This window comes from Dermochelys coriacea, chromosome 9, assembly GCF_009764565.3.
Source record: "Dermochelys coriacea isolate rDerCor1 chromosome 9, rDerCor1.pri.v4, whole genome shotgun sequence".
NCBI lineage: Eukaryota > Metazoa > Chordata > Testudines > Dermochelyidae > Dermochelys > Dermochelys coriacea.
The window spans coordinates 76,933,416-76,948,934 of NC_050076.1; the positions used below are offsets into that span (position 1 = coordinate 76,933,416).

At 39.7% G+C, this 15,519-nt stretch overlaps 1 long non-coding RNA gene across 1 annotated transcript in view; it reads right to left on the bottom strand.

The window, feature by feature from the left end:
* The window catches only part of LOC119861270, a 37,427-nt gene that overhangs the window by 5,966 nt on the left and 15,942 nt on the right, over nt 1-15,519 (bottom strand). The window contains exon 2 of the long non-coding RNA XR_006274425.1: nt 13,836-13,958. This is a non-coding gene — a long non-coding RNA (uncharacterized LOC119861270). The remainder of the gene's footprint in view (nt 1-13,835; nt 13,959-15,519) is intronic.

Here is a 15,519-nt window from a genome sequence, read left to right on the forward strand (position 1 = left end):
TGGTCAGAGAGATGCAACCTCTTGGGCCTCTTTCTGAATCATAAAGAAGCAACAGCAACCAAACCATATAGACAGCTCCAGTTTATGTGTGTTGCCAGGCCATTCTTCAAAGTCAATGCTGTAGACAGAATTTAACTTTTTCCTGTATGTAGTACAAGCCCTGGAATGTCCATGATTTTTAACCCATTTATCTGATTATTATTAATATAATAATTCATTATTATTTAGTTTGTATTGCAGTATTGTCCAAAGGATAGTCACGGGCCCTGCCCCAAATAGCTGTTCAGTTGTGTAGAAGTGGCTTAAAAGAATGTAGTTAAAATCATTACGTTTCAAGACGAATAGTTGAAATTTCCCCAGATCACCTTCATTCACTAGTATTTTAGTATCTTCCCAACTTTACTAAGAAGGATTGTAAATGTTTTAGGACCTGATCTTTCCTTCCCATAGGAAAAACTCCCCAGAGAAAGGTTTCAGAGTAGCAGCCGTGTTAGTCTGTATTCGCAAAAAGAAAAGGAGTACTTGTGGCACCTTAGAGACTAACAAATTTATTAGAGCATAAGCTTTCGTGAGCTACAGCTCACTTCATCGGATGCATCCGATGAAGTGAGCTGTAGCTCACGAAAGCTTATGCTCTAATAAATTTGTTAGTCTCTAAGGTGCCACAAGTACTCCTTTTCTTTCCCCAGAGAAAGAATACTTGTGTTTTTATTCTTCTAACACAGCTGGTCCACCACTTTGTCTCCTCAGGTATATGATAATGGCCTAGGAGAAGAAGCTGATGTCTCTCAACTGATTGGCCAGAACTCCTATGAGTGACAGAATATCCCCTGTTCATTATTGGATAATTACCAATAGCTCAGTCAAGGGATATTACTAGATTTAGCTGGTGAAAGAGGGGAGTGGGTTGTCTTTTGGATCTTTATAAACTATTTTGATTTTAGTTCAGAAGAAACTCCATACCAGTGGGTGCCTATCAAAAGCTCTGGGAAGCCATACATATACTTAAAAACCTGATACCACAGGAATAACCAAACATCAATCAAGGCAGCAGTGTTTCTTCTTCCCTCCACCCTATCACACCGCATCTGATTGGTCATGTGACCTATAATAGGGCTTTAATCACCAACACCCTACCAGACAAATCCCCCCCACTGCTGCCTCAGTCCTCCACAAATGCCCACTGAAACAGATGGACTTTTTGTGTGTGCCTGTCACTATATTTGGGCTCTTTTAGAACAGGTTGGGGAGAGAATATTGCAAAGGAAAGAGACCCTTACAGAGAATGTTTGGTCACCTTTTATTTTAAGGCAGATCAGCATTATTCCCGATCTCAAATGGCAGCAGTATGGTATGGGGAGAGGGGTGAAGATTCCAGGCACTTTAGAGGTCAGACTATATTGTGAACTATTTTCTAAATTAAAAAAAAAACCCTCAGTGTTTGCCTAAAATGTTGCTGTCTCATTCTTCAGATATTTGGCTGGACCATAGAAGATATATTTATTTGGAGAAAGATAAATAAATTATACTAATTATTGACTTTTTAATTTCAAGGAATGGGTCCAGTGATAGTTACTAGTTTTCCAAAGTTATTGCAAAATAGTATTTCATAATTGGCACTCTCATAAAAAGGTATTGGGGTACATGACGAATACTAGATACTTAGCTGGACATAATAAAAATTAAAAGTATTCTATCTTTGTCACTGGAAGTATGTGTTTAAATTTAAGAAGTGATAACCAGCCAGAAGATAATTCATTACAACTCTATAAATGAAAAATACTTTCTGAATTGAGCCTATTTTTGAATGAGTAAAGTTCTACCACAGTTCTGGGGGGCCTATTCTTTGGATGAACCCATGTAACGTAGGACCTGATCCAAAGACTCCACTCCAAATGGAAAGAGTCCCATTGATTTCAGTGGGTTCTGGAGCAGGCCCATAATTCCATAAGAGGAAAATGTACTATGTTCTTATGTACATCTGAAAAAACGGTACTATAATACCATAAAAAGAAAAGGAATACTTGTGGCACCTTAGAGACTAACAAATTTATTAGAGCATAAGCTTTCGTGAGCTACAGCTCACTTCATCGGATGCATTTGCATCCGATGAAGTGAGCTGTAGCTCACGAAAGCTTATGCTCTAATAAATTTGTTAGTCTCTAAGGTGCCACAAGTACTCCTTTTCTTTTTGCGAATACAGACTAACACGGCTGCTACTCTGAAACCTACTATAATACCATGTATGCAATATACTAAACAAGATTATTTCTTCTAAAATTGACTTAAAATATCTGGATTGGATTTGCTAGGAATATAAGATGTTTCTTCAAACCAAAACACAAACTTTTCCCTTCACATTTAACCTCTGTTTGCTTAAAGTGAAGTGCTTTCAAGTCTTGTGATCTAAATAATTGTAGGCATAACGAATATAATATTTTCATTCTAGCTTAGGGCCAGTTCATATGCCAGGGTGTACATATGCTAGTTATGGTCATTATGTCAAGTCATATTTCTGCATTTCAATATCCAGACTGTTACAGCACTATTGTGTGTGTTTGGTATTGTACCTTTCCTCCTCTTTGGTGCTAATGTAAGAGTTGTTCTTGGTTCTATAGTAATTGCAAGCATCAGATTCCATGTTTCCAACAAATAAAGAAAATTGCTTGAGAATTTTTACAGAAAAATCTCCTTGTGTGTTATTCATGGCTTTGCTATAGAAACTTGCACTCAAGAGGAGTTGCACAAAGTAAACAGATTACTTTTCTCTGAACAAATCTTCATCACTAGTTGGTCCTGTAATTTGGACACCGGTTGACTAATTTGAAAAGCAAACACCGCTTTGACATCTAGAGCTTTCTTGATTGGTTTATGGTCTACCTAGATCAGGTCCAAAGAGGAAGAAAGTCTTTAAATTGACAATCAGATGGATACACATTTTTTATTATATGGAAAAGGCTACTGGCAATGAATTCAAGTGTGACGGCTCAGCAGGAACGCAAGGAGAAGACAATCGTTACCTTTTATTGTGATTTTTGTAGGGTTTTTTTTTAATTAGTTTTATTTCTATAGGTGTAAAGGATTGATTTAGTTTTGCAATACCCAGAGCATGAAGAATTTGATGTTGCCTCTTTAACATCTGTTAAGAAAATGTCATGGAGTTGCCAGCAATAATTGAACATGTGGGAGTTCAGTTATTGTTATTAAAAATAAAGATCCTAGGAAAAAATATGATGTAATGAATGGATGCATGAGACTAAGACAGCGACAGTTCTGAAGCGTTGTGGTTAATGTTAGCCAGCAGGATAGATTTAAGGTCAGGTTAGCAGCAATTTACAGTGATAAAATGCCAATATAGTACTTGAATTATTATACAAGGTGTGTATAAGAGTAAGTATGGACTTGGATTTTAAAATGAAACAGTAAATGTAGAATGGCAGAATGTAATATTTTAGATATTAATCAGTGTCAAATAGGCACTGTTTGACAAGAATCAGTTCATTGTAAACATAAAAACTAGCTGCTGTTGATGTTTTCATTTAATAAACATAAAACCTCTGAAACATTAAGGTTGAGATTTAAAGAAAACCTCTAGTTAAGGCTGCCACCACCTACTTAGCAAATTCTGTTTTGTCTAGATACGATAGCACATCTGCATTGTGAGTACAAGGTTGTGGAGATGCTGTGGTGTGAGGATGAAAGGCTGTCAATTCAGGTCTAAATAGGGTGACCGCATTTCCCTATGCTGAATACAGGACACCTGGTAAAATTACTTATATTCAAGCGAGTTCAATGGCAATCAGTCAGAACTATGCAGTACAAACGTTCACATTAACATTGAGTTGGCTGAGGCCCTGTTAAAAAGAAATACTGTGTAGTTGGATTCTTTTTATTTACCTTATCTTTAAGACTTTAGGATTCACACAGGGAGAAGTGACACACACACCCTTCCCCCCCCCCACACACACACGGGGAGAGGTGATACACATACATTCCCATACATCTCTGACATGGGGTGACCAACCGACCCTCCCATCCCTGCCCAATACTCTCCACCTGCCATGCCTGGCTGGGCCCCTGGGATGGACCCTCTTCTTGCGCTGTGTCTTCCCGAGGCAACATGTGGGGGTGCATGCAGGGTCACATGCCCCCCTTCCCCACATTTCTGCCAGAGTTCAAACCAGAATGTAGCCAGCAGCAGCCTTTGTGCACCGGGCAGGAGGAAAGGGATGGGAGCTGCTTCCAGCTACAGGGGTGGGGGAGGGATGACTGGCCCGTGTCTTTGCAGAGCTCAGCTCTTCTCCCCCCCAAATTATCTTTTCCATACATCAGAAGATCACTGCTTTAAGTTCCAGTGTTTCACAATCAGTCAGAAATGAAAGCTTTATCCCAGCAGAAAGGAAGAGGGGATTCCTTATCTTCTGATAGTACACAGCTCCTGTTTCTAGCCCCTAGGGCTCCAAAGAGATCAAAAACTTCATTCTGTTTCTTGCCCAGCATTGAATATTACCCATTTTAGCCAATGTAATTTTTTGGGGGGCGGGGTGTAGGAAAGTGGGGGGAGTTCCACATCATGTGAGGAAAGAAGGAAACATTTATATGGATTTGATTTATGTGTTCAAGTAGCAATTGTCTGAAAGCTGATCAGAAGTTTGCAGTGCTAACTTTGGGTGGTAGTTTGGGTGGAGTGCAGGGGAGGTGATCATAGGGTATAAATGCAGTTTATCACATGACTGCAATTTATGAGAGATACACACGTGGTGTAATCTCTATCTATATGTGTAAACATACACATACAGTTTAATGTAAATTCTCAGCTATTACAATCACAAATAGCAAATCTAAAAGACAACCAGACTCAAATGTGCTTAACTTTGACATACAGGATCAGCACTATTCAGAGCACTAAGACCCTCTGTTTTCAAGCATGCAGTTGCTGTCCCTTCAAATGCAATTTATTGCTACTCCTATAATGTATACATCCCAGAATGCATTTATATCTCAGTAATATCAGAATGTCATGCCATTAGCCTGAATGTTTAACACACCACTGCACAGTGAAAAGCTAGGAATGGTTGTTATTATAAATGGTGTTGTTCACCCAGAGTAAAATTTCTAAGCTCTTTAGATGGTGTATAAATCTAAATTTCAGAATGATCTCCAAATCTGAAAGATTGCCAGGTGCAAACTGCCTTTTGGCTTTTATGATTGTATAGCCAAATAAAGGGATGTTTGGTGCATCACACTCAGATGTGTACTTAAATGAAAAAAGTAAAGTATTGCACATATTGAGTGCATGACTTTCTCTCTCTGACTGTTGGGGGGTGGGGAGGAAGGAGAGAGAGTGAGAATGACTAGGGTCCAGTGGTTAGGGCACCTATCTGGATGGAATCATTCTTTCATTATTTATCCACAGTGAAACAGTTTCAACGGGCGATCAAGGGAACCCCACTTCAGAATATCCTACAGCTCCCCAATGCACATCACTTACTCTTGATTCTCTTACTCTTGAATTCTATATTAGATCTTGTCTTGACAGATTAATTTATAGTTCTGTGATCAGTTTATCTTTATGGTAACTTAGATAAAATGATCATGACTTGATCACATTTATAATATGCAAACAGAATAGACTCCAGGCCAGAGCTATCTATACTTTTGTGCTTTAAAGGGCCCAGTTTCACAAGGCTGAAAATCATTATGATACAAATCAGCTGAATGTAATCAGAAAAATGTGAATGATAAATATGAATAGTTTAAGAACACTTTACTAGATTCCCCTGTTTGAGGAATTGAGGAAGAAAGCAATATTGGTTAAAAAAAAGACCTGGGTTAAAGAGAGAGAGAGAAGGCAGCTGTAAAACAAACAAACAATCACAAATGGAAGAAAGTGGAAGTTGATAGCAATGAATATAAATCAGATGCTAGAAATTGTAGAAAATTTATAAGGGAAGCAAAAGAACACAAGGAGCACTCTATTGCCAGCAGAGTTAAGGACAATAAGGAAGTATATTAAGTATATTAGGAAGAAAAGGTTTCAGAGTAGCAGCCGTGTTAGTCTGTATTCGCAAAAAGAAAAGGAGTACTTGTGGCACCTTAGAGACTAACAAATTTATTAGAGCATAAGCTTTCGTGAGCTACAGCTCACTTCATTGGATGCATTTGGTGGAAAATACAGAGGAGAGATTTATATACACACACACACAGAGAACATGAAACAATGGGTTTATCATACACACTGTAAGGAGAGTGATCACTTAAGATAAGCCATCACCAACAGCAGGGGGGGAAAGGAGGAAAACCTTTCATGGTGACAAGCAGGTAGGCTAATTCCAGCAGTTAACAAGAATATCAGAGGAACAGTGGGGGGTGGGGTGGGAGGGAGAAATACCATGGGGAAATAGTTTTACTTTGTGTAATGACTCATCCATTCCCAGTCTCTATTCAAGCCTAAGTTAATTGTATCCAGTTTGCAAATTAATTCCAATTCAGCAGTCTCTCGTTGGAGTCTGTTTTTGAAGCTTTTTTGTTGAAGTATAGCCACTCTTAGGTCTGTGATCGAGTGACCAGAGAGATTGAAGTGTTCTCCAACTGGTTTTTGAATGTTATAATTCTTGACGTCTGATTTGTGTCCATTCATTCTTTTACGTAGAGACTGTCCAGTTTGGCCAATGTACATGGCAGAGGGGCATTGCTGGCACATGATGGCATATATCACATTGGTAGATGCCATCATGTGCCAGCAATGCCCCTCTGCCATGTACATTGGCCAAACTGGACAGTCTCTACGTAAAGAATGAATGGACACAAATCAGACGTCAAGAATTATAACATTCAAAAACCAGTTGGAGAACACTTCAATCTCTCTGGTCACTCGATCACAGACCTAAGAGTGGCTATACTTCAACAAAAAGCTTCAAAAACAGACTCCAACGAGAGACTGCTGAATTGGAATTAATTTGCAAACTGGATACAATTAACTTAGGCTTGAATAGAGACTGGGAATGGATGAGTCATTACACAAAGTAAAACTATTTCCCCATGGTATTTCTCCCTCCCACCCCACCCCCCACTGTTCCTCTGATATTCTTGTTAACTGCTGGAATTAGCCTACCTGCTTGTCACCATGAAAGGTTTTCCTCCTTTCCCCCCCCTGCTGTTGGTGATGGCTTATCTTAAGTGATCACTCTCCTTACAGTGTGTATGATAAACCCATTGTTTCATGTTCTCTGTGTGTGTGTGTATATAAATCTCTCCTCTGTTTTTTCCACCAAATGCATCCGATGAAGTGAGCTGTAGCTCACGAAAGCTTATGCTCTAATAAATTTGTTAGTCTCTAAGGTGCCACAAGTACTCCTTTTCTTTTTAGGAAGAAAAGAATTCTAACAGTGGTATTTGTCCATGACTAGGTGGAAATGGTACAATTATCAATAATAATGCAGAAAAATCAAAAGTTTTCAATAAATATTTCTATTCTGTAGTTGGAAAAAAACAGATGATGTAGTTATATCATATAACACTCTTTCCATTCTACTAGAATCTCAGGAAGATGTTAAACAGCAGCTATTAAAGTTAGATATTTTAAAATTAGCAAGTCCAGATAACTTTTATCCAAGAGTTTTAAAAGACCTGGCTGAGGAGCTTGCTGAACCATTAATGTTGATTTTCAATAGGTTTTGGAACATTGGGAACTTTCAGAAGACTGGAAGAATGCTAATGTTGTGCCAGTATTTAAAAAAGGTAAAAAAGATGTAATTTTAGGCCTGTCAGTCTGACATAAATCCCCAGCAAGATAATGGAGGGATAATACAGGACAAAATTAATAAAGAATTAAAGAAGATAACATAAATAATGCCAATCAATGCAGGTTTATGGAAAATAGATCCTGTCAAACTAACTTGACATCTTTTTTGATGATATTGCAAGTTTGGTTGATAATAGTAAGAGTATTTATGTAATATACTTAGATGTCCATAAAACATTTGAGTTGGTACTACATGACATTTTAATTAAAAAATAGAAAGATATAAAATTAACATGGCACACATTACATGGATTAAAAGTTGGCTAACTGATAGGACTCAAAATGTAACTGTAAACAGGGAATCAAACAGGTCTGTGTCTAGTGGGCTCCCACAGGGATTGGTTCTTGGCCCTAAACTATTTAACATTTTATTAATGACCTGGAAAAAACCAAAATCATCACTGATAAAGTTTGCAGATGACACAAATCTGTCATACTTACAATATGGGGGACTGTAGCTGGGAAAGGGTTGACTCAAAGAGATTTGGGGATCATGGTGGGTAATCCGCTGAACTGAAGCTCCCAGTGCAACACTGTGGCCAAAGGAGCCATGTGCAGTGGGGCCAGCACAAGATCTATGGAGCACTTAAGTCTTCCTTAAGCCCTTGAAATAGACAGCATAAGGGTGCATGAGCCTTGTGCTCCCCCTCTGCACAAGGATGAATTGCACTGGGAAGGTCCTGGTCTCCTGTGCCCCCCTCCAGGATTCATGGTTTCTGAGGGCAGAAGCTTGGGACATTTTAGGTGGGGGGACCCTTTGTAATGGAACCTGGGTACAGAACCTCAACCTTTCTATAGATCAAAAAATCCAACAAAAATTCTGCAAGAAGATCCATCTCCTCCAAATCTCCCCCAGTCCATCTCCCCCAAATCTCTTCCCACAGGGATTTCCATGAGGGGAGAGAGAGGCAGAGCTAAACCAAGGTTTGCATGGTTCTTATGTTTCATTGCCCTTGTAGTCATAGAAGCAAAGTAAGAATTGTTAGATTGCAAACTACTTAGATTGTAAGCTCTTGGGGCAGAGACTATCTTTTTGTTCTATGTTTGTACAGCACCTAGCACAATAAGGCGTCTAAGTGCTATGGTAATATAAATAATAATAATAGTTAAAGGGAAAGGGAGTATCTTAGTGCATTTTAGGAGTCACAACTGATCATTGGAAACTTGGAAATTGTCAAATGATGCACATTCCTCAAACTGTCGGTATGAGGTGCACAGGTCTCATAGGTCACATTCAAAAAAGCTTTAACCAATAATCCCTTTGATACATTTGACCCTTATTTTATCTAATATCCATTAAAATAAAGCAAAAAAAAAAATCGAAGTGGATCAGGAAGGACTGAATTACCTGATTCACACAGTTACCAGTGGGTATCCCCACAAATATCTTCCCAATGTCAGGGGTATGCAAAATATTGTCCCTCTCAAAAGGTTCTCCCTAAATGTAATACTTCTGGAGTGACATGTTAGCCTCCAGTTATCATTGGCTGATGTTGTCTCTTTCCTCAAGGATTAGTTTGAAGCAAAGTTGCCAAAAATATTCAGCTTATATTGGGGGTCTCAGCTCCACAGTGGCTGAAGGTAGGCCAAAATGGTTCACACAAGTTTGGTTCTCTCACCTATAAATCTTTATAGTTTAATTTATTAACTTGCCTCTAGGTGGTGTTCATGTCTGAGTATTCTTGTATAACTGCAGTGTAAGTTTAACTCAATAATCACATAGGACATTCTGAGTAAAAAATTCAATCAGGTGTGTCAGTTAACAATTAGCTGCCTCTCAGGTTAGAAATAAGTCTCTTGCTACTACTCTAGCACCAGTGCAACTCCATGGGTAGTAGCAACAGAGTGGGAGCACTAGTGTAGACAGGGCATAGGTATATTTACCACCATGTCATTTAACCTGCTTCTGAACAACTTTAGATGACACAGTGGTAAACACACTTATGTTCTATCTAGAGTAGCACTCAAACCAGTGTAGTTGCACTGGTGCTAGGACAACTATGGAGATTTCTCTATAGTCAGGGACATTGAGTGCTCCTACAGTGTGAAACAAAATACAACTCTGGGGCTTTCCTGCATAGGAGGGATGTCATTCTGAAGTGCCAGCGCTTCTGTAGAATATTCACACTTCAAAGGCAGGCCACTGCATTCCACTGCTGCAGAGAAGCTGTGCCAGAAAACAGCACTCAAGGAGAAAATGGACACACCAAATTATGTGTATGATTTATCCTGTCTTGACTTGTTTTGCTTTGCCTTTGGATTTTAAGCCCTTAGTCAATAGAATCTATGATCTGTCTACACTAAATAGTCAAACTGTCGAACTCCTTGCCAGAGGATGTTGTATAGGCCAAGACTATAACAGGTTCAAAAAAGAACTAGATAAATTCATGGAGGATAGGTCCATCGATGGCTATTAGCCAGGATGGGCAGGGATGGTGTCCTAGCCTCTGTTTGCCAGAAGCTGGGAATGGGTAACGGGATGGATCACTTGATGATTACCTATTCTATTCATTCCCTCTTGGACACTGGGCATTGGCCACTGTTGGAAGACAGGATACTGGGCTAGATGGACCTTTGGTCTGACCCAATATGGCCGTTCTTATGTTCTTAAACACCTACTGCCAGTATAATCAGAAAGGCGCTACATGATGCCACATTTTCCATGATGTGTCCTCAACTTTGGAATCTGATTTCCTCCTTGATCCAACAGAGTCTGAGGCTGTTGACTAGCGGGGCTCCCTACAAGCTTTATCTATTTCTAAGGTTTCCCAGAAAGGGGTGGACTAGGAGTTTGCAGGTTTTTTAAAGGGCTGGTTGTATTTAAAAATCCAGAGAGGACAGAGGGCGAGGAGAGTTCTGTTGTTTGGTTTAATCTGTACAAAATGTTTATATTTTAATGTATATCAGCTTTAAGGAAAAAGGACTTTTTAAAAATCCGACTACATACTGTTACACACACTGTCACACACTCCTTGGAGGCTCCTGGGTATGACAGCTAGCTTCCATTCAGCTTAAACAAGAAACAATTAAATGCTCCTTTCTTGAAACAATAGAAAGCCACCATCCAAAGACTAGACTGCATGCTAACTTGGGCAGTAGCTGGGCCATTTGGTCCACTGGGTTTCCCAAGAGTCTGATAAATGCAGGGGTAGCGTATTGATTTGATTACAGCTGTGTGTCTGTGTGTGAGAGAAGCAACAAAAACACCAGAGAAGCTGACAGAGAAACAGCAGAAAACCAAGGGCATAGCCAGAGATGCACTTGCAGCATGACTCTGAGAAAAGCTAAGAGAACTTTTGAGTAAAGCACTGGCTGGAAAGAGGCTTGGGAGTATGAGCAAAAAACCTGTCTCCTGCTGTTTGACTCCTACTGTGTTGAGAGAAACAGAACTATCAGTTCATTCTTTGTAAATGAATAGGATTGAGCAAAGAATACCCAACTCCATCATCAATTTCTTCTCCTAATGGAAACAACCCACAAGGCCCTGAATTTTGGCTAACTATTCAGGTCAAAAGGGGTAACAATAATGTAGGCGAAATCCTGGCCCCATTCAAGTCAAAGGGAGTTTTGCTATTGATGTCAGTATGGTCAGGATTTCACTCTGTGTCGATGTAAACTTAGAGTGCTGTATAAGTGAAAATGATTAATAAATCATAAATTAATATTCCAAATTACTTGAAAGACTATTAGCCTTACTAGGAATTCACTAAAACCATTAACTTAGCATAGAACCCCTATGAGCACTTTGTACTGTATGGAAGTTCTATGTACTGTAGTTTATAATTCTGCTTGCAATACTCAGTATTATCAGTGTCACCCTACATTGATATTATAGTTAAGGGACAGTAAAGCACTTCCATTATTATTCAGTTTTTCCAGAGGTTTGTAATTCAACTGCTGCAGTTTGCTACAACCTGAACTCTGAAGTCCATAGTTGAGCACTTCATCATTTAAAAAAAATTCTATTAAAAACACACAAGGAAGGGTATCTCACAAAAATGATATTGAACAAGAGCCTATCACCAGCAAGTCACTTGGTTGAATCTGGCTTAGCTTGTGGTATCTGAAAGTTGTTCCCATCTGATGGCTGTTCAGTGGCCTATGTAAAATGAGTTAATGGTCTCAGTCCAAGTATCCACATCACAAAAACCACTGCCGCAACTTACACTAATTAAAACCCTTGGTAGCCTTAGTAGGAGGTAAAGGAACAAATTGGCATGAAGACTAAAATACTCTATCACATAGAGGTGGGGGTCCTCCAGGTCCAGGTTGAGATATATCAGCTGGGTGGGATTGGAGAGTGGTAACAGGCAGGGAGTGGGGAAGCTTGCATTGCTGCTGCCTACACAGTAATTGCTACATGTGGATAAAAGAGGACTTTGGACTCCAGGGGTGTCAGTCATTCTGGCCTCTTCCAGGAGAGCTAAATTAGATTAAAATTTTAAACAAGAATCCCCACCAGTATGATATATTTTAAATAGTACATACCTTGAAAATACATTATGGGATTTATTTGTACTTTGATGCATGAAAAGTCACTCCTATGTAATTCCACAGTGAGACAAGGCTCTATATCAAACCCAGAAGAGCAAGGACATTCCTAAATTAGGCTAACCCACAGTCCTTAACTCTTCACTGAGCCTAGTATAACATAATACGTTGCTCAGAAACTCCTATAGCACTTGGATGAGAGTAACGTTACTCAGGTAACCTCTGCTTTGAAGTTTCCGTCTCTTGCTGGATTAAATCAAAGGTGAATTTCATAGGGTAATCTATTATAGTTGACACCATAGCAGAACATATTCATACCACCACATAAAAGAAAGCAGTTACTTTGGTTGAAACCTTGCCTCCACTGAAGTCGATAGAAAAACTTCCATTATTTCAATGGGGCCAGGATTTCACCTTTGTTACATTGAATGGCATACCTGTGCTGAAAACAGCATATAGCATTCATATAGACTATTCTTAGCTGGCTGTAAGTACTGCTAAGGGTCTATTTTCATGTTATGCAAGTGTAGGATCATATATGTACCACTTCTACAGCAGATCTTCTGCAATTTTCAGATATCTAGAACTAACTTGGCTGAGAGGCCTTTCAGATTATAGTCTAACTGCGTTTATATTGTCCAGCTACAGTGTAGCGTTCTTATATGTAAAGACAATTTTCATTTATAAACACAATGGGCTGATAGATTTCTTTGTTCTTTCATTCCCTCCACTCCTGATAATCAGTTGTAATTACTACAGTGGCAAGGCACCAAAACTTGATCCTGTTGGATCTCCATAAAGACATCAGCTTTTAAGCTTTTGTAATGTCAGTCACCACCACCTCTTTAGTCAATGTTTTATGGCCATGGAAGGATCACAGTAATTGATAATCATGTAACCATGGTAACATTTATTTAGTCATTTGCATTTATTTACTGTGCCTCACTTATACCCAAGTTTTATATAAAAGATGCTTCTTTCATATATTAAGAAAGCAGGATGCCCAAACAAGGGCTATAGCACTGGATCTTAATAAAGACCACCTACTACTTCTCAACTCCAAAAAATATTACCCCAACCAAGCTCCCAAATTAATCACCCCCAGAAAAGGCCTAGGAAAGGTAATATCCTGAAGTTCACCAAACGCATTGATGGAGAATAATGTTAAGGACAAGAATATCCAGTGCCCATTGAAATCAATAGAAACCCATTTGTCCGTTTATTTCAATGGCCTTTGGATCAGGCTCCAAGATATTATTTTAAAATATCTGCTACCTAATAAACATTTAAAAACTATACAGTGTAAGTCTCCCTACTAGGATTGCCTGTTTAAATGGTACAAGTTCTGTTCTTTAAGAGGAACCATTTATCTAAAACTGGTGGAATTACACTCACTCCCCTCACCCACCCACACCTGTTGTGATACTGACAAAAAACTTGGCAATGGCTAGGCAGCTGGTGTACTGTAACCTCTACTTACCTCGTTGACCAGTAATGATACATGATGTTTTTATGCTTCCCGTCTGTTTGTTGCACCTACCTTTTGTGTGTTCTTATACTTGGATTGCAACCTTATCAGGGCAGGGACCATCTCTTTGTTCTGTCTTTGTACAGCATCTAGCATAGTGGAGTCCTGCTCTATGGCTGGGGCCCCAAAGCAGTTCTATAATACAAGTAGTAAATAATCAGGCACAACAACCAAAAAACTGCCAGTAAGAAAATCTCCAATACCTCATATGCTGGAGGAGGTGATGTGTGGGTACTGGCTTTCAGGGTCTTACATCACTGGGTTTACTTTTAACATTGCTCTCTATTCACTCACCATTTTCATTAATAGGAATTTTGCTTCCCAGCAATGCTAGTATCCCACACATCACTCATCAAAATACCACAAAAAGGGGCTATATTTAATGATTCAATATAAATACATAAGGTACAGCAGCATCTACTAGCTTGAGCCGGGGTTTTATTTGTCTCTTGATCAGATTTATAGTACTCACCGCTGAATCAGTCTTTCTGCTGCCATAGCATGGACTGTGAGTGGGGTCACTTTCCTTTCCTCATTCTATACGGTCAGATGGCATGCATAGGAATTTTCCTGCAATGCTTATTTGTGTTTCATGGTCACACTTTATCACAGATGACTTCCTCTCTCTTTTAAATGAGGTTCAGAAGGTTGGAAATAACAGAAAAATCCTCTAACAGCTGCAGAGTGTTTTTTCCTTACTGTCCATTTGTTCTGTTGCAAGATTCAACCAGTGTCTTTTGTATGACATAAAGCCCCTTGTTTGGCAGCTAGAAGTAGCATAACTTTTTGGGTACCTTGTACAGGACATATTTTTGGCCATGAACTAGTTTTATGCTACACCAATAAGATACATATATTGGGTATGCAGGTATGCCTATTGTGGCAAGGAGCAGTCATAGCTTCACTTCTGTTTCCCTCTTAGTTCCAACAATAGTCCTGCAACAGGCCTACTGTCCCACAAGGAAGCCCTCTCTAGTAGCAGCCTCTAGTTCAAACAGCATAAAACAAAAGCATCTTCCACCTCTCTTAAGGTGCCCTTCCACTCCATTCACTTGTAGAGCACTGACCCTCCAGAGTTTCTTCCTGGAGGCCCACCTCTTACCCAAACCACTGACCTTCAGGGCTACTTTCCCAGAGTCTTTCCCCCAGGTCTGGTTCTCTCCAAACTGGATCCTTATTCCCAGTCTATATCCAGGCTGCCTGCCTGCAGGTTAGCCTTGTCCCATGCCTGACACAGGAGCCTACTACCTTTTCCCTTCACGCAAGTGACAGGACACAACTTCTCTCCACAATTGAGCTTTTCCAGTCCTTTATGGAAGTCACCCAATTCTTCCTCAGTGGTGTCTGATAATTTAAATTGAGCCATCTGATCCTCAGACAGTCAGGATCAGCTGGGGATTGGTTATCTGATCATCGCAAGCCAGGCTGAGCCTAACTTGCCTCAAAGGTAAGGTGACCAGAAAGCAAGTGTCAAAAATTGGGACAGGAGGTGGGGGGTAATAAGAACCTATTGTTACAGGTTGGGTCACAGAAACCCCCTTGGGACTGCCACCTGATGTGCTGGGACTACCTCTGAGCCCGTTTTCCCTGGCAGGTTGGGACTTCAGTACCTTGCCTGGTTGTGTGAGACATGCTAGCCTGCTACAAACACAGACCCAGGTCTGAACCATGTCCCCCAAAAGCTGCAGGCTTCATT